Raw genomic sequence first — 23696 nt, forward strand, 5'->3', positions numbered from 1 at the left:
AATACGGATAAACTTTTTGGAAAATGTAGATAAATAGTTAAAAGTTTCAAAAGCCCATGAATGGGCAAGTGATAGCTGGTCAGCCAGCTTGAGATATAGCCAGCTGAACAAGATAACAGAAGATAGAAGGCTCCCTTTTGCGCTTTACAAAAGTAATTTAGTGTATACAATGGGAGGTGTAGGCTGTTTTATATACCTTCAACATGCGAACAGTCTGGCCACCTAATTCAAATCACGGATACTTAAACCAAAATTGTACACAGATAACAAACAGTATGATCATATGGATTAACATCAAGTTAGTATATTGCAGAACAAGTTCAATTAGTATATAATATGATATAATATGAAAAATAAATTAGTTTGTACACTAATGCCAAGATGCATAAACTTCTAACCAAGTTGAATTCCTGTTGCTTATGTAATAGATCCATGATATAATTGAAAATTTTGAACACAGCATATTGCACATATTGACTGTGCATACTACCTTCAGTGTTAAATAAACTGATGACCTGCAAACACTTTAGTGATTAGATTTTAAGTAAACATAGCATCTGGAGAAGAAAAGAGGTTAAAACAACTCTTTCATTTACACTTCACTTGTTTCAAGAAATGAAAAACTAAGATAGAAATAGCAACAATTCCCTCCTCAGAAAGTCTAATAAAATAGAATCAGCTTATGTAGGTAAAATAAACAGTGTAGCAACACTTCTAGCAGATTCTTCAGTGGTGATTTGCTTTAGACAAATACTTGTCAGCATTTCAAGAACCTGATGAATCTTGGTAGTTGGAAACCCCTTCCCCACCCCCCAAAATTCTAGGAGATCTGTTGATTCTTACCCAGTACTTAAAGGACAATAAAGATCATGGAACCTATTACTATTTATAAATATAAGGAAAATTATAAGAATGCTGAACAATATGACCAATTAGGCGTGGAGAACAGGAACACGACTGACCTGGTAAAAGTTTCCAGATGCAGATTCCAGGTGCATTCAGACATGGAGATTATTGCTCTAGTTTTTCTGGTCATTATGCTAGTACTTCTGTCTTGATTTCTAATATTCATTTTACACTGCATTAGTTGTTGCATTATGGAATTGTGACTTTTTGATTGATATACTGCCATGTCATGCTAAATTTGATTCATGCCAGTGGACACTGTGTAGCACAACACTGGATGTCACTGGACATGTCATCACCCTTTATGTTCATGTGCGCTTCTGTTTCCTCATTATTCACCCATGAAAATGGTGGGAAAGAACTGCCCCACATTTTGTCATGTGAGCAGAGATGATATTATCCATGAAAACCACAAGAAAAAATCAGGTTTTCTAACAGGGCTGCAAAGGAGTTCATTTCTTGATGCAATTATCAAGGAAGCCTAGAAGCCTAGAATTGTAGAGTTGAAAGGGAGCCCAAGGGTCATCTAGTACAACCTCCTGCAATGCAGGAATCTTGCCCAACGTGGGGCTTAAACCCACAACCCTGAGATTAAGAGTCTCATGCTCTCCTGGTTGAGCTATCGCAGATATGCCTAAACTTCCAACCTGATTATGGTAAATATCCACAAGTGGCTTTCGTATGTGAAAGGTTACATAAAATGTGAAAATTATCAGCTACATAAATGTCAGGACAAAAGGACAAAATTGCTGTCTGACTGTGGCCTTAAAATACATCAGCTGTTGTGATTCAAGTGTATCAATTTTTTCAAAACCCACAACAGATTGGAGTTTTCTGACATCTCAATGTGGAAAACTGTTGGGATATTACAAAAGGTACATCTCTTGTGATGTAGGAATATACAGTCGTCATGTCAGATCTTGAAATGTTAGTTTAATGGAAAAGAGTTTCTTTGAAAATAAGGACAAATCCTGATTTTGCCATTATCACCATTGGTAGCAAAGTCATATCCACATCAGCCTACTCTAACAATAAGTTTATTGTATATGCTATGTGTCAGGGAACTGCCATCAGTTCCGGAGGGAGAGAGCAAAAGCCAGAGGGATTCCAGAGAGCGTCCAGGGATCGGGAGAAGCAGCCCATCTTCTGGGGAAGAGAATCAGCGTAGCACCAGTGGAGAAGGGGGGCAGATGGGGGAAGCAGCGAGGCGGTCCCATGACTCCGACTCCCAGCGGGGAGAGTAGGGGTCCTCTGTTGCCCACGCCCTCCTTGTGCAGAAGGCTTTCACGCAGAGAGAGTAGGAGGAGTCTAGGTGTCAAAGAGCTTATTTGCTGGAAGAAGTTTAAGAAACGCCCACTGACGGATTCTGGCAGCGATTGAGTCAGCCACGGGTGAGTGGCTGTCCGGACAGAAAAGGTTCACTTTGGCAACCCAGCCAGGTGTTTGCACCCAGCCGGGGAGATAAGCACCGGCTTACGCACGAGCAACCCCTAGAACCATTACACTATGGATATTGCAGCAGGCTGCAGAGTGGTCCATTCCTAAAATATGTTTTTTGAAACTGGAATATAGAGAACCAAAAAAAGAAAAAAAGGAAAAAGTGGATGGTTTCATACCAGGCAGCTACATGATGTTGCAAATAGAAGCATGATGTCAGAATCCCTGAGAAAACAACCTTGAATTATCAGATTTGATTTTTTTTTTAAAGTAGATTTGTCCAAGACTTAAGTAACGTGTGTAGGATTTGACCTACAGCATTGAGAAAACAACTGTAAGTTAGGCAGTAGACAATAGTTGGAGAAATCAGCATGACAGAATATGAACCTGAGATTATGATCTGATAAGCCTGCTCAATGTCTCTTAATACACTTGATTACTCATTAGCTGGCCTTTAAATTCCCTACTGTCATCAAAAGTTGGTAAGCCCTGCTATATTCATCCCGCACACCAGCTCAAAAACTTGTAGGCTATGTGAAAGAAATATACTAAGAAGAGGTTTAGTCGTATAGGGCAAAGTACAGGTAACTCACAACTTACACACCGCCTTGGAAAAAGCTTTTAAACTCTCCACCTTGCTTATCAGGCCCTTGCAAGAACTTGGATGGCTTAAAAGCTCCCCACCTTGTTTGGTGGTGGTTGGGTGATGGCAAAAATGCCTCCTCAATGCACCAGCTTTGGAAAGGTAGGGATGCACACATGGGGGTGGTTTCAGGGCTGCCTTGACAATACACAATATTGGCTTTATGTGAGTTACCTGTTAGTTGCAGTATATACTGGCTGCCAGGCAGAGCCATAACTTGCGCTCCTGGCAGAATTGTTCAGATTGCATCCCCTAGCCACTGACAAATTACCGGTAGTTCTTCTTTCCACCTCTCCTCCAACACCCCCCCCCATTCAATTCACCCTCTATTTAAAACCTTCTATTATGAGGCAATAATCAATACAGTGGTACCTCGGGTTACAGACATTTCAGGTTACATGCGCTTCAGGTTACAGACTCCGCTAACTCAGAAATAGTACCTCGGGTTAAGAACTTTGCTTCAGGATGAGAACAGAAATCGCGGTGCGGCGGCAGCGGGAGGCCCCATTAGCTAAAGTGGTACCTCAGGTTAAGAACAGTTTCAGGTTAAGAACAGACTTCCAGAACAAATTAAGTTCTTAACCCAAGGTACCACTGTATTTTTATTTATAGAAATATTTATGGACATATTTTTAGCCCCCCCCCTTTCCTGCGCCCCTGGCAGGGGCCCACCTCACCACCCCCTAGCTACAGCCCTGCTGCCAGGCTCCACTGCCTTACTTCTTGTACCATCATCAGTATGCTTATTTGCAAGTCCAGCAAACTGAGCTCCCTGCCCAAGGTCTACTAATCATGTTAAACTTTAGTGCTCAATTCGAGCAACTCTGTCCTAGTGTAATCAAGTTGTCAACAACAAATTTCAGCTTGCCTTATTAGGCAAAACCATTGCTTGTGTTGCTACTCACCCTTTCCTCCCAAAATACTTGCTTTTTTTCAGGGAACTCAGGGAGGAAGTGTACTTGCCCTTAGAAGATATATTTTGCAGCAGGTGCAAGTAGGACTTTGCTGGCGTTGTCTCCAGCAAAAATTCAAGAGCATGGAGGATCCCCCAAAATTCACCCCCCAAAAAAAAATCCTAAAAGAACCATCCTGCATCTACTCAAGCACACTTTTTAGCCATAAAGTTTTTATGGTGAACTTTGATGTGTACATATTTCTGTAGTCAAACATTTAACAGTTATTTAAGACACTGGATCTATAATATCTTATTTGTATACATGCATAGCAATAATATTTGTAAAGAAGCCTGGAGGGTTTCCATGGTAACACATTTGTTAACAAAGAACAATTATTTCACACATTTGCAAAGGAAGCAAACCTAGCAACTTGTAGAAAGAAAATATAATTTCTGTATCACTACGATAAAATCAGGTGGGTAACAGTTCTGCAAGAGCAACTGCCATAGGCAGCAGAAGTTCATTTGTGATTTTCACTTGGTTTGAAATTACTGCTATTTGCAGATAGCAAACATTATTTTGAGAGAAAGAGGCATTTTGAAAAAAATTGTTTTTGAATGAAACATTACTGTTGAAATCAGGAGAAAGAGGCACACAGAATGCCGTCTTTAACTGAACCAAACTGTTACCATCTCATCTTCTCTTGTCTCAGTTCAATTTAAGCTTTTTCATTATCATCTAGTCTATGCTTGAACTCAGGCAGATCATTCAGGGAAGGCATCACAATAGCACACTGTTATGAAAAGGAGAAATGGGGCAGTGTGTCATCAGCAGACCAGTGAAATTTCACCCTATAAATGACTTGGCACAATGCGTCATGGATAATAACAACACATTTATGTTAATTTTTATTTGATTATTTGATTTGATAAATTGTTGATTTAACTGGATTAATATATTGCTTAAGCATCAAAAACACTAGGTGGTTTATGTAAAATACACATGAAAATTACCGGTACAAATAACATCAGATGTTAAAAACACGTTCGCCCTATTTTTTTCATGTAGTTATCTCACATCACAAACTTTGCCAGTGTGCAGACAGCACTAGAAGTTGGATGTCTTGTTATCCACTAAGTATAATATTTCTTATTAGAGTCAGGATTATGCTAGAATAATCCTTTATTACTCTAGGATAATATAGAATAATCAAACCACCTGATAGAAAAGGTTTCATTTCTGTCAAGACATCTAAAAATGTGTTTTACAGGGCACCTATTTCATTAAAAAGAAAAGAAAAGAAAAAAAATCCAAATAGCTTGCATTGTTTTTGAAAGATAAAGGTCTTTAAAGGTCTTCCTTTTTAGAATCTGGCTATAGAAAAACTACTTCCACAGTCAATGAAAAATGCTGCTCCAGTCATCTCTTCCCAACAGAAATCTCTCTTTACAGCACATACCTTCAAAACAAACTTATTCATTGAAAGCCCAGAAGAAAGTTACCCATGCCCTCATTATGTTCCTAATTAATGTTGGTAAACCAATGTTTAGAAATGGAAAGTTTTCTTCAGAAAAATATAGATGTGGAGAATATTCACTTCACATCACTAATCAAAACTATAGCAATTGGAAAACAGACCACTTTCACTCCTTTTCTTTTTACACATCTTCTAAACCTTTCACATTACCATGCCACTATACAACATTTTTCTGCTGTATTAAAAAGGGAGGGAAAAGAAGCAGAAACAAAAGCTTCAGGATTTCAAAGAAGAGCTTACAAGCAATTTGTTGCCTCTGTAGCTATGTACTATGCACCCAAGTTCAGTATCACCAACTGGCAAAGTCCCAATCAGAGATGCTAAGGAAAAGGAAACAGATTTGAAGCAGAAGGCTGGCGCTGGCAGGGGAAAACAGCATGAAAGAGTGTCATGTTCTACTAAATCCGCTACTGCTGTGGATGATGCAGGGGCTCCGGAATGACTTCCCATTCTCCAGTGGAGCAAATAAAATCCCACCAGCACTGAACTTGCTTCAAAGAAGATCAGGGCAAGAAGGTCCAAAAGGAGCCAAAGAAAGAATCAGCTGTAGTCTATCCCATTCCTCTTTACTGTCATTTCATCCCTTTTCCATTGCTTGAAGTAGTGTGCATGCACACAGAAAGGGGACTGAGGAGGTGGTGACATTGAAAAGAGAGGCTGGTAGTTAAGACACTGGAGATGTCACTAGCCCACCCCACTCCCCAAAAGAAGCGGGGGAGAGAACCCCAACCATGGACATATCCTTGATTCCTTGATGTCAGAGAACTTGGGTTTATGGCAAGCGGACACAGTGTAAACAACTTTGCTTTCAGTGAGAATGACAATATATCAGAACCATTTTAAATGCAAATTAATGTTTTTGAAAGATAACATGTCCCTGCACTTTTATGAGATAATAATACTGTTGGCTAGTGTATCATATTTTCATATTGAGAGATAATGATACAAGCACCATTTCAACTACAAAAATTAACGGAGCTGTAACAGGCAGACCAAGATAGTTGGAAAATAAGAGTTGAATGCTGCATTTTCTCATATCTGCTGGATTAATAGCTTAATAGGTGGCTTGTCAATTGGTGAAACAGAGCAGAAATCAAGCAGTTTTAGCTATGGGTGAATGTTTTGTCTGCTAAAACAAAGTGTGAGCAAATTATTTCATATCATGCATTCCCTTAAAAATCCAACTTTTTCCTGAGTGAAACTAGCCATGTGTGGAAGTTTTTACTGTAGCCTCTTTGCAACTGGTTTGACTGCCTGCCTTGAAATATTAAAGTTTTACAGCACATTTTCACTGCCTGTCAGGAGGACATTCTCTTGTCAAAGGCAATATTTATGTATCCAAGGAAAATCAGATTTCTCTGACAAAGTAGGAGTTATGAATTTTTTATGAGAGTGTATTATAAAGTTGAAGTGCATTTCTATCAGCTGGGAAAACTGATGTTTAACCAGGTAAAAGAAAAAAAAAATACTTCTTTATAACTCTTGGTCAAAATATTGTTTCACCTTGCTGTATTTACTTATTTAAAGCATACACACTGCCCTCCCAAGGTGGCTTGCCAAAACATTTTAACATATGTAAACATATATTTTACCCCAAGCTACAAGAAGTACAATGTTAAAATTAAAAGCCAGCAGCAGTTAAAATTTCCAAAATTAGTTAAACAGCCTGGAAATTAAAAAAAATATATATTCCAAAGTTAATTAATAAAATAAATAATAATAATAATAATAATAATAATAATAATAATAATATAATATTATTTATACCCTGCCCATCTGGCTGGGCTTCCCCAGCCACTCTGGGCGGGTTCTAACAAAATATAAAGATACAGTAATGCATCAAACATTGAAAGCTTCCCTAAACAGGACTGCCTTCAGATGTCTTCTAAAAGTCTGGTAGTTCTTGTTCTCTTTGGCATCTGGTGGGAGGGCATTCCACAGGGTGGGTGCCACTACCGAGAAGGCCCTCTGCCTGGTTCCCTGTAACTTGGCTTCTCACAGTGAGGGAACTGCCAGAAGGCCCTCAGCGCTGGACCTCAGTGTCTGGGTAGAACGATAGGGGTGGAGACGCTCCTTCAGATATACTGGACTGAGGCCGTTTAGGGCTTTAAAGGTCAGCACCAACACTTTGAATTCTGCTCAGAAACGTACTGGGAGCCAATGTAGGTCTTTCAAGACCGGTGTTATGTGGTCTTGGCGGCCGCTCCCAGGCACCAGTCTAGCTGCCAAATTCTGGATTAGTTGTAGTTTTCGGGTCACCTTCAAAGGTAGCCCCACATAGAGCGCATTGCAGTAGTCCAAGCGAGAGATAACCAGAGCATGCACCACTCTGGCGAGGCAGTATATGGGCAGATAGGGTCTCAGCCTGTGTACCAGATGGAGCTGGTAAACAGCTGCCCTGGACACAGAATTGACCTGCACCTCCATGGACAGCTGTGAGTCCAAAATAACTCCCAGGCTGCACACCTGGTCCTTCAGGGGCACAGTTACCCCATTCAGGACCGGGGAGTCCTCCACACCCACCTCCTGCCCCCCCCAAAACAGTACTTCTGTCTTGTCAGGATTCAACCTCTATCTGTTAGCCTCCATCCATCCTCTAACTGCCTCCAGACACTCACACAGGACCTTCACTGGTTCTGATTTGAAAGAGAGGTAGAGCTGGCTATCATCCGCATATTGATGGACACCCAGCCCAAACCCCCTGATGATCTCTTCCAGTGGCTGCATGCAGATGTTGAAAAGCATGGGGGAGAGGACAGAACCCTGAGGCACTCCACAGGTGAGAGCCCAGGGGTCTGAACACTCACCCCCCCCCCCACTTTCTGAACACGTCCCAGGAGGAAGGAGCGGAACCACTGTATAACAGTGCCCCCAGTCCCTCTAGACTGTCCAGAAGGATGTTATGGTCGATGGTATCAAACGCCGCTGAGAGATCCTGCAGAACTAGGAAACAGCTCTCACCTTTGTCCCTATCCCGCTGGAGATCATCAATCAGTGTGACCAAGGCAGTTTCAGTCTCATGATGAGGCCTGAATCCCGACTGGAAGGGATCCAAATGGTCTGCTTCTTCCAGGCGTGCCTGGAGTTGTTCAGCAACCACTCGCTCAATCACCTTGCCCCAGAATGGAAGATTTAAGACTGGGTGATAGTTGGCCATACTGGCCGCATCTAAAGATGGTTTTTTAAGAAGCGGTTTGATAACTGCCTCTTTCAGTGGGTCTGGGAAGGCTCCCTCACAAAGAGAAGCATTCACCACCCCGTGAAGCCCATCGCCAAGCCCTTCCCGGCTAGCTTTTATAAGCCAGGATGGGCAAGAATCAAGGAGACAGGTGGTTGGTTTCACTCGTCCAAGCAGCCTGTCCACATCCTCAAAGGTAACAGATTGGAATTAATCCCACGCAACTTGACTAGACAGGACTCTAGCACTCTCCAGCTCCAGCCCTGCTCCCATGGTGGAGTCCACCTATTCCTGAATCTGAGCGACTTTATCTGCAAAAAACTTTGCAAAATCATTGCAGGAGATCATGTGGCCTGTACTGGGCCCCAATGCAGCAGGTTGTTCCGCTAAATTGTGAACCACCTGAAAGAGTCTCCTGCTGCTGTTTTCCACAGATGCAATACAGGTGAAGAAGGTCTTCTTCGCCGTTGCTATCGCCACTTGGTAGGCTCGACATTGAGCTCTAACCCTTGTCCAGTCAGATGCAGAATGAGTTATCTGCCACCGGCACTCTAGCCGTCTCAGCGATTGTTTCATTGCCCTCAGATCCAAGGAAAACCACGGGGCTGCCTGGGCTCCATGCAATCAGAGAGGGCATTTCAGAGCCAAACAGTCAGTAGCCCTGGTTAACGCCACATTCCAGTGGACCACCCGGGAATCAGCTGAAAGGTCATCAACATGGGATAAAACATCCCCTACCACTCTCTGGAAACCATTTGGATCCATTAAGTGGTGGGGGCGGACCATCCGAATCGGTCCCACCTCCCTGCAGAGGGGAAGGGTTGCGGAGAAGTCCAGTTGCACCAGGAAGTGATCTGACCATGGCACTTCATTAGTTTTGCTTTTACTTAGTGTCAAATCACCAACATCCATAGAGGTGAACACCAGGTCTAAGGCATGTCCGCGGCTATGAGTTGGGCCAGACTTATTCAGGGACAGCCCCATGGAGGCCATGCTTTATGCTTCCCACAAAGTCCCGAGCAGCCCCTTGTAAGGTCGGCGTGGATGTTAAAATCCCCTAAGACAACCAAACCAGGTGTCTCCAGGAGAATAGCAACAGTGACGCCCTTGGGGAGGGATTCCCCCAAAAATGTGGGGCCACTACTGAAAAGGCCCTGTCTCTGATGCTTGTCAGCCTAATGGCTCTTATTACTGGGCCTAACAGGAGGTCCTCCATTTGTAATAACCATAGTTCCTTTTTTTCTTTTTCTTTTTTTAATAATCTTTATTAGATTTTCAAAAAATTACAAATAACAAAGCAAATAAGAAAAAATAGAAAAGAAAAAAGTAAGAAAACCAAAAGAAAACACGAAAAAAACCAACATAGGAAATTTCCACCTTTTACCACTCATTTTCAGTAACTTCTTTTCAGGACTTCCCCACGTCTCCCCTTATTGTATTCCAACTCCAGTTGTTTATTCAAGCAAGTTCTTCCCTTAATGTCCTAAACATAGTTTATTAAAATCACTTAACCTTAGTTTAATTAAAATAATTTTTGTAGTAGTTTTTAACTTTAATTCGTTGTTGTTCCTTGGCAATTTTTAAAATATATACCTTAATCCTATATAAAAAGAAGAGACAGAAATGTAAAAATAAAATTAAAAAAGGTACCTTTCCTAAGGTTGCCACTATTTCCCCTCCACAGATTCCCCATTCTTATAATAATAAAAAACCTATAGTTACACTGCAAAAACGAAAAACAAACCCCCTTTGGACTTCTAGATCCCACCCTTCTCTCCCCGGTTTCAATCCCTAACCAAAGTCCAATTAGTCCATCTTTCTAGCCTGGTGATCTTATGTCCGAGGCTCGCAAATCTCTCTCAGTCCCTTTCAGCCGGTTTTTTCGAAAGTCTCTCATGCTCAACACCCAAAATCGATGAAGTATTTTCCCAATGCTGGCCACGGTTCTTCCAACGAGGCCTACTTGTTTAAAGGTAGTGCTCCAGCTCTGTTTCTTAAATCTGTATATCCCAAATAATCCAACTTTCGCCTTGGTCAGTTTAAACTTCTTCTTGGTAGGTCTCCAGCTCTCTTTTTTCTTCTGTGACGTTTCAGCCATCCCTTCTTTCAGCTCCTCCTGTTTGGCAAATGTCTTTTCCTCCTCAATCTTTGGTTCTTTTTCTTGTCCAGCTGCCTGTGTTTTGATCATCGAGCCCCTTTCCAACTCAATGGGTATATTTTCAGTTAACTTCGGGTTTGAAGAGCTCGTAGACAAAACATGGCCTTTTTCATTCCTCTCACGCAACTTTCCCACGAGAAAGATCAGATTTTTCAAGCCATCACGTATTTCCTGTATTCCCTGTTTTAGCTCCATTCTTGTAATGTCCAAGAATCCCCTCTAGAGGGATTCTGATTACTTAGTGTTCTTTCCCCTTCCAATCCAACAGTCAAATTTATTTGTATCAATTTGTATCAATTTTTCTTAGCTTTCAATATTTTGTAGCAATATAACCGGTTAGAGTTTCAGCTTTCAGTTTTTCCAACTTTGACAGCTATTTTGACAGCTGTCAAAAGTTCCTGTAGATCCTCAGCAGGCTCTTTACACGGGTTACTCCCGGGCTTGAGAAAGGTGGTGCTTAATCCAAACAAAGTAAACTCTAGTCCTCCAGCACATTAACTTAGTCCTTTGAATCTGTGAAATTTATATCCTTATCCAATCACGACAATTCTTCCCGCAACCTTAGTTGACAGGTCCTTGCTTTGAACTGTTTACAATAGGGGGGAGACGGACTTCCTCTTTTTTTTTTTTTCAACTCCCCCGCTCGTGCCAAATCCAAATTTATAATCCAATTTTCAAGTTACTCACGGGCTGTTGTTCTTGCTTTTAAGTCCAGATTTGATAGGAAGAAGTCAGCGCTGTCCGGCAAATGGCTTGCGGCTTCGCTCGGCAGGGGAAGCGAAGGACTCACAGCACCACGCCTCTCCCCGGCACCCGTTCCGTAGCCTTTAAAAAGGCTCCTTCACGGGTCGGGAGGGCGCTTACGGTGCCCGCCGAGTCACCATGTCCACGGGCTCCTATGCCCGTGGTTTTTGAGGGTCCCCGTGTCGCCGGCACGGCAAGACCCAACCCCCTGCTAAGCCGATTCCCTCCGGAGCTCTGAGGGAATCCGCCATTAGCCGGTCGTGCCAACCCGGAAGTCCACCATAGTTCCTTTTTTTCATTCCAGGAAAGGCGGCCATCCCATATAGATTGCTGGCAATTGAAGTTCTATTTGTACATTGATACAAATGACTGAGGAACATGAGTGGGGGTGGAAATGTTATCTGACTGCTGGATATAGAAAAAGCCCCCAGTACATAATTCATTGTGTGTAACATCCTCATGCACAGAGTGACCATGATTTCTGAACTTTTAAAATACTGTGATAAAGCAGAGAGTCTAGGACCAAGAGTCCACGTAATCTATGAACACAGCTATATCTGACATTCTCCTAATATGTTATGTGGTTGTTTATTTTTGTGGTAGTGTTGGTTGGCCAGAATCCAGAGTTCTTCCTTTTATAAAACCATACTGCTACATTCATCATGAAACTGTTTGTTCTAATGTATACTGGTGTTTACTGGTATTCTTTTGTTTGGTATTTAACTATTCATCGGTTATCTCACAAAGAAGTTTCCGAAGAACCTTGTTAAGATAGAAACATGCAGTCTCTTAAGAGTGGTCCCAAACATCTGAGGGCAGATTGTTGGCACAATTCACTGGAAGAAAGCATCCCTTGGGATCTACAATGAATGCAAACTGGTGGCAGTAGTGCTCTTCTCAACAACTGTTTCCACCCTTGGAAAAGTACCACTGTCACACACAGGGAGCTTCTTGGAAAAAATGGAAGGTGACCCAGCATGATAAGAAAAAACAAACAAATCTGGTATCCCTCTTTCTCTTAGCCCTCTCCCAGGAAATTTTATAGCATTCTCCAACCTGGTACCCTCTGGATGCTGTTAGATTATAGCTCCCACTGTCTCTGACCATTGGCTATATGGCTGTGGCTGATGGGAGTTAGGAGTCCAATACACCTTTGCAAAACAAAACATAAACCATCTTATTTCTCAGCAATATCTTAATGTGATGCAATATCACATTCGTTCTTATGTTTACAAGGTCTCTTAACATGAAAAGCAGGACAGATACCATATGCATTACTAGACTGCCTTTGACATTGCTTTTCCTCACTTGCATTAAAAATAAATAAATTATGGGGAAGGGAAGCTGTTAGGAAACAAATCAGGCACAAATGTTTGGAAGATGGTCAGAAAAACTCAGAAACATGTATTTGTCAGATAAACACCAGGAAGAACTTTCTGACAAGTAAGAGCTGTTCGACAATGGAATGGATTCTCCAGGAGGGTGGTGGACTCTCCTTGTAGGTTTTTAAGCACAGGTTGGATGGCCATCTGTCCTGTAAGATTTAGTTGAGAACAATGCATAGCAGGGGTTGGACTAGACGACCCTCAGGGTACCTTCAAACTCTACAATTCTATTATCACAACAAAATGAGGGTGTATTGTAGGAACACCTTCTTCCTTCCATTCTTTAACATTGTTAGAAACCACCAAGCTTTCATGTCATCTTGCTAGCACAGTACTGATAAGGGACTAGATCAGTTTTCTCCAACCTGATGTCTTCCAGATATTGTTGGATTACACCGCCCATCATTTTATGACCATTTCCCATACTGTCTGAAACCGATGGGAAGTGTAGTCCAATAATATCTTCTGGAGGGCACCAGGTTGGGAAAGGCTGACAGGGTTACTGTGTCAGAAACAGCTTTCAGTATGGAAGATACCACATGCATGAAATGGTTATTAAGAGATGTATATAAAACCTGCCACAAATTAAGGAGTTACATCCATGTTTTCAGAAAACTGGAGCTTGTCCTATATACCGGTAGTTGCTGGCACAGAAAAGACAGGTACGTACTTCTCATTTTGAATTAAAACTGTCTAGAACTGTCACATGAGCTGCTGTCAACATCTGCAAGGCACTGGCAGCATCGTGCCATGCCATAAAAAGACTGCAACATTTTATTTTCCACCCACATAGATAATTACAGGAGGCAGTAGGTCTCTTTTGAAAAAGAAAACACAGGACAATTATAATTGGCAATATAGCACAGAGAGGGGCTAGCAGACAGTAACACACAGGTTGTATGTGCACACCCACTCTCTCTATTCATCACTGTCCTAGACTTAACTGTTGATATGCAAAAGGGCTATTCTATAATTTCTGGGAATACAGAGTTCAGAAAACACTGGTACTGAAGTTTCTTTAAGGCAATAAACAAGTAAATTAAATAAAAAAATAATCTACAGTTCCACCCCCACATTCATGTTCAAAGTTCTTTGCATATATTATCAATTTAATCCTGTAATATGATGAGTATTATTAATATTTTAAAGCTGGGAGAGGAAAGTTGAGGTTGAGAGGGTTGCCAAAAGCCACCAACCAGTTCATAGCTGGGCTCAGATTCAAAAGTGTGATGAACCAAATTTGGGGTGTCAGTCATAACCACTAGTTTAACTCTTGTTCTACAAATAGAACAAAACAAACTATCAACATTATGCACCATATTAAAGCAATCTAGGCTGAAGGTTAAACTCAGTAAAATATTTGATGAACGACTACTTTCTTGTGTTTGCTTTCCATCCTCTCTGTGTTCAAATGTAAAATGCACAAAGCTGACAACAAATGACAAAAAAACCCTGCTTTTATGGGCAAAAGACTGACAGCTATGACTCACCTAGTTTTGCTTTGCAATGCAGTGCAAAACTTCACTGAGAGGGGGGGAGGGAAGGAGCCAGAGATTAGTGGGAGAGATAAGAAGTGAAAGCAAAGTAGTGAAAGTCCATAGCTTGTGCTCACTTGAGGCAAATCTCCTGTTACCCAGACGCATGGTGGCGAAGTGCCAGCTGGACAACTGGTGACCTAATGCACATTTATGGGCTATCAGCAGTCAAAACAAACCAAGGCAACATCCTCAAAGAACCTCTCCTGCAGAAACCCACTGAAACCATCGTCATCATGTGCAAGGTCCCATGCATTTGAATGGGATTTGAACACAGTAACTCACAGCGCACTCTGAGACTACATGGAGATAGAGCTCTCTTTGGCTGCTCTTTTAATAAACCCTCGCAATCAGCATAGTTTTGAATAAGTTTGGATCGGTCACCACACAAATCCCAAATGAAAAAACAGGACAATACAAGATGAATCAAATTTCGGAAATGTTTTTTTCCTGAACAGCCCCCCCCCCGGCCCCACCAAAAAAACAAAAACCAAAAAACCCACCCAAGCTTGTCAGATATATCACTGCAGCAATATATACCTCTTTCACTACATTCAGGGCAAGGTCCCTAAACACACACACACACACACACACGCTTGATCTCACTGTTTGGCCTTTGGGAACAATGAGTGTGCAGAGATGGATTCACTGCACTATAGTGGCTGTTTTTGAAAGGCTGCTTAAAAAATTCAAAGGATCAAACAAAGAATTCACCCAAACAAGTAAGGTGACAGACAGACAATGGAGCATATTAATCCAAATTCCTTTCCCTATGCATAAATCGGCAGGCAGTTATTGCACCGATCACATTAAAGCATACATCCTGACATTATTCCCTGTTATCTGCTCGTTGCTTAGAAATATCTCCGTCTCCATGAAAGGCAAAATCATATATGCTCTAATTCAAATGTTCAGCCACCCCCCTTCAAATAACCACCAACACTGCTCTTAGAATAACAAAAAAGGTACATGCCACGCTCCAGATTTCATATGAGAGCTATTTCTTCATGCAGTACACATTATACTTCTCTGCTAAATTCTTAGTATAATGATGTGTTTTATAATGTGATGACCATCTCGCTGGAGTACACACAATATTAATGAAAGCAAGATCAAATTAAACAGATGACATGATTAACTGTATTCATTTCATGCATGGATGTGTTTTATGGGGGGGAGATAAAGACCTGAAAGTAATTACCATTAACTGAAACTCCTTCACTGACCTCTGCTTGCAGCCAGCAGTTGTTAAATGCTGATGGGTTTATAACAAAGAGCAATGCCTCTATCGTCTGTAGGCTTTTCTTTTATTCTACACAGAAGAGGCAGACTTCCTCCACCGTTGCATGAACACTGTACCTCTGTATCTATGTCTCTAATGCAGCATAAAGATTACTGTGGAAACCTATCAAATTGGCAAGCAGCAAACGCCAGCAGCCAATCGGAGAAAAGCGCATGCAGAATCTAGCACATGCTCTCTGAGACTTGGATACTGTCACTGCTGTTTAGCAGGCTGTTAATCTAATTATAGCAGTTTGCTAGCACAGTACTATGAAAAACGGCACATGATCAAGAAAATAAAACACCCCCCCCCCAAGGCAGGTATTCTAGGAATGTCTAATTGTATGTGTATGAGTGTGTGTGTACATGTGCTATTTCTTTAATTGCAAAAAATCAAATTCACACATTCAGCTTATTTCAATACTCCCTCATGAGATCTGAAACCACGAAGCAGCATTCATCAATTTCAAAGCCAGTTTCCTTCATAGGTTATGCTACAATATAGTGTTTCACTTTTTATATGCAAAATTGTTGCATTTGCATGAAATACGATCATTTTCCTTGACATATCACAGACTGACAGTAGAGAAGGATGAGTAATTCCAATTCTGGTTTATTGTGCTAGTGTAATGAGGATGCATATAAACGTTTGGCACATAGCTTCTCAAAGCAAAGTTATAGTGGAGCTGCTGAAACTTGTAAAGAATATGCTTGAGTATTTTGCTGAATTGTGACTCTATATCTGTGTTTCCAAAAACAATTCAGGGGTCTACATACCCTCACTAGTTCCCCAGAAGCAAATGTTCTTCTCTATCAGTGAGCATCCCTGCCCAGTACAAAGATTCCTTTCCATACATTATCTGCACTTGGCAGGGACCTCTGGAAGAAAGAAGTATTATGTGTTGGGCACAACAGACCAGCTCTGTCCTCTTCCAAGTTTTTTGTATGCAAAGAACCTTATTTTGTGTGCAGCAGGTACGTACAGGATATTAGGATCGGCAGAGGATGCCCACTAATCATTTTCTTGATGGCATATTGTGAGGAACAAGTGTAAGATGTGCAACAATATCAAGTCTCAGCAGCCAGGAGAACTAGGAAAGTTGGCAGTGGATCTAGGCCACTGCTCCTCCTGTTCCTCCACACTAGGCTTGTTCCCGCTTCCATTCAGGTGGTGTCATGTAGTGAGAAAGGAGTGGGGTAGTTAGCCTGGAAGGCAGGTATGTGGCTGGGGTTTAGGTTACTTGATTTGGGGAGCATGACAAGACAAGTCACACCCCATTACAACAATGTGAAATGACATGAATTATCTGCCCCATCCTCTACAGTAATTGCATACGCCAAGCAACCTATAGAGTAAAGTGGGCAGTGGCTATGATGGCGAGCACAAATAATGACTAGCCAAGATAAAATTTATGGAATCCTGATTTAGGGTGGTCAAATAGCTAAAACAGGGCAAAGTAATAATGCTTATTTCAACAACCTACAATTAAGGGAAAGCCAGCAAAACAAATCAGTGCTAGAGGCAGGGCTTGAAGCTAGCCTCCCAGTTCTCATTTTCTTTCCTTCTCTTGACCCAATCTGGTCGGTAGTAAAAATTACCATCTGAATAATGAATACACTAATTCAACCCAGGAATAAAAACTTAAAACTGTTTATGCAGCTATATATTATATGTTGCGAAGTATTTTTAAACTTTGCTAAAAATGCATGTGCTTAAACTCACTGAATGAAACATAGACATCAACCGTATCTGTCCCAATTTACTCCAGTAGTACTTAAGCACACTTAAAAAAAGAACAAAAACCAGATTGAACTTGTTAGGTCCATAACTGTATTTTATTTGACACCCACATTCTCTAATGATTCTCAAATTATGAAGATGCTTCATCTGGAGATTCACAAAATCTATGCTATTTAGGCTTGTCCTTCCTTCTGTAAATGAAACATGATCAAGCCCTTCCCAACAAATCTTTTTGTATACATAATCAATGGAAACCACCAGTAATTATTAGGGTGAAAGCAGGCCTTTGTGGACTTTTGTTTTTACACAAAAACATTACTGAATTCCTTGAATATGGCAATAAATTGAGTGAAGTTATATTACAGGTCATTCACTGACAAGCCACTATTTGTCACACTCTAGTATCTTGCCATCAACATGTACATCCGTCTTTGCACATTATATGAATTGAGGAAAGACCCTTTATCCCACTCTGAAGTTTTAGCATATTGGCCCAGATTTATTTAATAAGTAGCCATGAATTTAACATCCAGATGTTATGTGTGCTAAATTCATGGCAACCTGAAATTCATGTCATGTTTAACACCTATGGACACTTACTGTGGGAGTAAATTCCACTGAACTCAAATGAGTATACTTGTCAAAAGACATCTGTGGGACTGTACTGCATTTCTTATTATTAATAATGCAAGTTATGAGGTACTTTCCTTCTGTATTGGATTATGACTTATCTTTCTGTTGCATCAGACATACCATGGTAGCAAAATTAAGCTTGCAATTCCTGTGCCATAACCAACATAATTAAAGCTTTTCCAACATTAATCCAAATTAGTTGATAAAAAGTGTTATTGACATATCTGCAAATTATTTTACTGAACTGGTGAAGAAGAAGAAAATTTAACATGCAAGGCTGACATGCTGCTCAAACATTCAATTTCAATAAACAAATCTCCCAAACTGAGCATGCCTAGGAATTTAATTGGAATGTAAAAAGATGGAATGTCTCACTGCCCACGTTCACATTTTGCAGAAAACTTTAACAAGTTTAAAATGAAAGGAGAGCAAAAATGTGCATCTTGATTGCCTTGAGAAAATGCCAGTAATGAAAACACAGCCAACATATCTAGTTTCCATTCATAAATTTATTCCCCATTCTATAAATTAATGAAAACTCTTATTGTATTTTTCTAGACTAAAAAATGGCTTGTAATATCTTAAAACTAAGGTGCTGCAAGCTTTTGTTGCTTTTTCTAGCACAGATTAATACAATTACTCTTCCAGAATTTAAGATTCCCAGACTGTTCCTACAAAGATTTACTCAGAGGTAAGAGCCAATAAGTTCAGCAAAGCTGACTCCCAACTAAACATCCATAGGATTGCAGTCTAAGAGAGTTTCACTTCCTAAAAAAAACTGAGAAGAGCATTTGCAGTCCCCTTCTATCTCTCAGGCAAGCAGGAAGCTGCATAAGAAACGTGGACGAGATATTAAGGGCTTGCTTGCAAACAAAAAATAAACAAGTGGGATTAACTGCTGAAGTTATATTATGTGCTGTGGTGGTGGCTGTTCATTGGGACTGCTAGGGTGGAAGGCAGGGAGGAGAGGAGCAGGCGGAGCCAGAGACAATGACATGCAGGGCCACCCACAATTGCTTGGAAGACTGCAGATTGACTGAAAATGACAGAGGTTGGTCATCCTCAGTAAGTACTGTACCCCAGTTACCCAAGGAACCAGCCTCCCCTGCTTTATTTAGAATATCAGTGTTGCACAACTAGAACAGTAACCATTAAGCTCTTCTGGATTTCAGAATGCTACTTTGCATTAAGAGAGGAGTACTACTTCTGAATTTTATCCCTTATGTTAAATAGCATCCTGCACACCTTTCTAAGATATCTAAACATATGCCACAAGGGCATTTTGGAATCTTGTTAGCGCTCTCTTCAGCAACTTTTGCAATTTCTACCTCAGGCAAATCTTTGGATTGCTTTGCCATAGGAAGTCAAGCTAGGATGAGTATTCCTAGTGCAGAATGAGCTCTTGGTTCTGACACACCTACATCACAATAAATAGAGGGGTGAAAGCTTCCAGGAAGTAGAAGCAAGAGCAGCACTCCCATAAGCCTGTAGTGAAGGTAAGGGAACAGAATGCCATTTTCAAATAATCTCCTTCCTTTCTCATAAGACACTCATATATACTGTTAGAATATACTTGTTAGAAGGCCATGGAATTCACTTGGTAGAATCTTTTGTCTATAAAAGGAAAAGAGTTGCATGCTTTGTCTCTTTTGCTACACACTACAAAGAAACACAACCTGGTAGAGCTACACAGACAAGGGTTCCCTTTGGGTCTCTCTGGGATTATGCCAGTGGAACAAAACCAGCCTCCCCTGCCATAGTAGCTGTGGCTACCAGTAATAGGCATGTGTCAGATTTATTTCTCAGCTGCAGTCCACCGACTGAGTTAATCTCTCGATACCCAAACCCTTAATTCTACTTCATTTTACCTTTTTTCTTCATGTTTAACAAGTTTCCCTTTTTGAAAGTGTGTTGGACTATGAAATACTTTTGGGGCAATGTTACGCTCATATGCATGCTGAATTTCACCGCACAGTGGCAATTGCTCCAGACTATCATACAAGTTCCTGGGCAATATGGAGGATAGTCATATCCTGCTACCTGCAATAGTTTAAAATATGCTCCATCCATTCTTGCAAATCAGTACAGTCACAGCATGGTACCTTTAGATATGTGAATTGTCTGAAACTATTTGGAGGAACATGCAGCAGGCTAGCAATCTGGAGCTACCTGAATACAAACTGGGACTGAGCAAACAAAATGTACTGGTTTAAGTATTTTATTATAAGCAGTAAACATCTCAGTTCATCCTATTTCCCTTAAATCTAATTAGCCCATTTAAACAATGCAACCTATTTAGTTCTTTTCAAACTCATGCACATAATAATAACATCACCATCATTACTGAAATGCACTCCATACAATTCTGGAAAGCAGCCCTTATGTGCCTTTCAGTCAAGTCCTCAATCATCTGGAAATCTAAGTAGCTGAAACCTGGAGCATTTTTCTTGCTATTTAAATTTATGATAAATATGGTCATATGCATGTTAAGGTATTTGCTCTCATACTTTAGAATGCCAGCCTAACAAAGATGCAAAATGGGAAGATAATTGGCCCTCTGATTTATTTCATAAGGAATAAAACCTTATTAGTTCAAGTTACATATTTATTAGAAAGTCACTATGAGAAATTCCAAGGAATCCTAGCTATGACTGTTTTCAAATATATAAATCGATCCATTTCCCAAAATGGAGTTGGTGGTAGTTTGTAACTGCCAACTGTACCTCTAGCAATGTAGACAGGTTTTATGGTTAAGTACATTTAATTTACATAGTCTTCAAGGCAGTCAGATGGAAAAAGAGCATTGATTTCTTGACTGAACCCTTTGCAGCCTGTGGCTACATTTGCCAATGAGCTGCTTTAAAAACAAAACAAAACAAAACAAACAAACAAACAAAAAACACCCCACTCATAAGTACATTCGCTCATAACTGCAACAAAGAAATAGTAATCTAGGTCACAAATACTAAGCTTGTTATTTTCACATCAGAAAAAATTCTGCAAATCTTTCAGCATTACATAAAATTGCCCACGATGCTGCTTCCTCCCCAAAACCAGCAAACTGCTGGGCATTTCTCTACTTTAAAACTGCATTGTTGTTTTTCTTTATAAGAGTGAGAAAGCAACAGAATACCACACCCTAAATGTAGATGGTGGTTGGTACTTAATTCAGATTTCATTTTTATAAAGTTTTTTTCTCCTTTAATACCATATGTTTAAATCAGATTTTAAGCTTTTAAATTATGAGATCTGATTCTGAAGCAATTATATCCAGCTTGTTGTTCCAAATACAATATTATGACTTGATGTGGCCAATTCCCTGTTTATTATGTACCCAAATCCAGCTTTTAATGGGCTGGATCCAAAGAGCCCATTCTTCCATGGGAGGACAACTCCTTCTTTTGGGAGGAACAGAACCTTCGGCTACAACCCAACATTTTATAAGTTTTAAATCAAAACAGAATATTGATTTTAACAGCAGTCCATGACATGGTATATTCTATATTCCATTCAAATAGGGAAAAAGCAGGCTTGCCAAGTTCTGAGAAACACTGTTTTCAAAAGAAGATTTGCTTCAGGTTATTATTGTACTTTTTGGTATACTAAAGCTGATGCACTCTCTTATGTCATGGATGCTTTCCCAGGCCTGTACAAATTCTGTTCCAGCTCTTCAGTTTTCTCAGGGATAGCTAACATGGTGCTCTCCAGATGTTGCTGAACTCCAAATACCAACAAACCCATACTGGCTGGAGCTGATGGGAGTTGTAGTCCAACAATAGCTGACTAAACCTGTCTTAAGACGACATTTCTTGGATGGCTCTTTCTATGACTGGCTTTGGAGCATCTGTGAAATGAGGAGAGAAGGTGGTTGCTGCTGGGTATCCCTTTAAGTCTAGATGGAATTTGTATCTTATCTGTGGTGTAAACATCACCATTGTTGCTGTTAATAATAGCAACCATAACAATATATTTGATTTATTATATGCTCTTTACCCTAAGGTCCCAGGGTGGGTCACATCAATTTAAAACAAAAGAAAAATAGTTTCAAACAAATTATGGTCACAAAAATAGGACAAGCCCTAAAAGGACTCATTCCAAGTGTCAGAGGTCAGAGTAAAAAGGTATTTCTTCAGCATATGATGAAGGTGCCAAGTGCAACTCAGGGAAGAGAATTCCCTCTCCCAAATCATCACCATCACCCTGAGCTTCTGAAGGCAATGGTACTATCAATTATATTTAAAAAATTGAAGGATCGCAGTATTGCGACAAATATGATTTGAAAAATCCAGTTTCCAGCAGCATAAAATAGAACTTGCTGATGACATCAGCAAACATGTCGCTGATGTACTCAGTATGAAGAAGGCTGATCCCTACAATAAGTAAGAAGAAATTGCTTTATCTGAGCCCTTGTTTACAGGCCAAGCAACTACAAAGCTTATAAAACTAAAAAAAATCCTTCCAGTAGCACCTTTAAGACCAACTAAGTTAGTTCTTGGTATGAGCTTTCGTGTGCAAGCACACTTCTTCAGATACACTGAAACAGAAGTTGCCAGATCCTTCTATATCTGGCAACTTCTGTTTCAGTGTATCTGAAGAAGTGTGCTTGCACACGAAAGCTCATACCAAGAACTAACTTAGTTGGTCTTAAAGGTGCTACTGGAAGGATTTTTTTTTATTTTGGCTATGGCAGACCAACACGGCTACCTATCTGTAACTTATAAAACTAGAGAGAGAAGTGGTTCCATCTCTTGCAGTATACAAATGTTGCCTTGCCCCACAACACATTTCCAGGTCCTTACAAACCACAAAATACACAAGGGCAAGTAAGAATACCAATGGCTTTTAGAACATCACATCAACTTGCTGAATTTGCTATAGCAAAGTTTCAATAACTTCCTAATGGAAACAAAGCAGTCAATTAAAGCTTACCCCATAATGTCTCAGAGCTAAAGTGCTGACTAAAAAACAAAAACCAAGAGTCATTACTTTGGGTTTGCGGTACAGAAGTTTATATTTGAACACAGCTGCATCTCAGTCAGCCAGTTCCCATGACAGCCCCTCCAAGCTGTATTGATTTCCAGAGGAAAAGGCACCATAAATCTACTTCAGCTGAATTGCATCATTTTCGAGGTTGGCTTTAGAAGGCAAATTAAATGTCTTCCGCTAGAAACAGCAAAACAGATACACAGAGCTCTGTTTTCATTTCTTTTGGAGTCTCCCCTTACAAAATACTATGTGGCAAACCCCTCATGTTTAATATCCGTAAAGACAGCAAATCCAGACTTGTGAGGAAACATCTCTTCTAGGTCTGTGATTTTTTTTTTTTTTGGAGGAGGGAGGAAAGGGGGGCAGGCAGATGTTTGTTTCAATACTAATGTTGATTTCTAATGTTAGGTTTTATTTAAATCATGGAGGGAATTGAAGCAAAAGCCAGCACTCACACTGGGGAATGAAACATCACAAACATCTAAGAAGCTCTGTGCCATAATAAAGAGTGAAGCACAGCTCTGAGCAGCAAGTGAGCAGAATATTACTTTGGGTAACGAGTGAGGTATCCTTGTTCAATTATTCATACAATCTGCAACAGTTAAACTTGCTTCAGTGAGGAGAAATAAAGTAGGA

The 23696-nt window shown here is 40.4% G+C and overlaps 1 protein-coding gene across 4 annotated transcripts in view; it reads right to left on the reverse strand.

Annotated features, from left to right (window-relative positions):
- The window catches only part of FAM110B (family with sequence similarity 110 member B), a 75657-nt gene that overhangs the window by 22442 nt on the left and 29519 nt on the right, over positions 1 to 23696 (reverse strand). The window contains exon 1 of one of the 4 annotated variants that reach the window (XM_081013553.1): positions 15646 to 15776. The exons of 2 other annotated variants lie outside the window; for them this stretch is intronic. The gene's annotated coding sequence lies outside the window, so the exon portion shown is untranslated. Of the gene's footprint in view, positions 1 to 15620; positions 15777 to 23696 lie in introns of those variants that run through there. One more of the 4 variants, XM_081013552.1, reaches the window with a different exon arrangement.

The sequence above is a fragment of the Podarcis pityusensis genome, assembly GCF_964106645.2.
Source record: "Podarcis pityusensis genome assembly, chromosome: 7".
NCBI lineage: Eukaryota > Metazoa > Chordata > Lepidosauria > Squamata > Lacertidae > Podarcis > Podarcis pityusensis.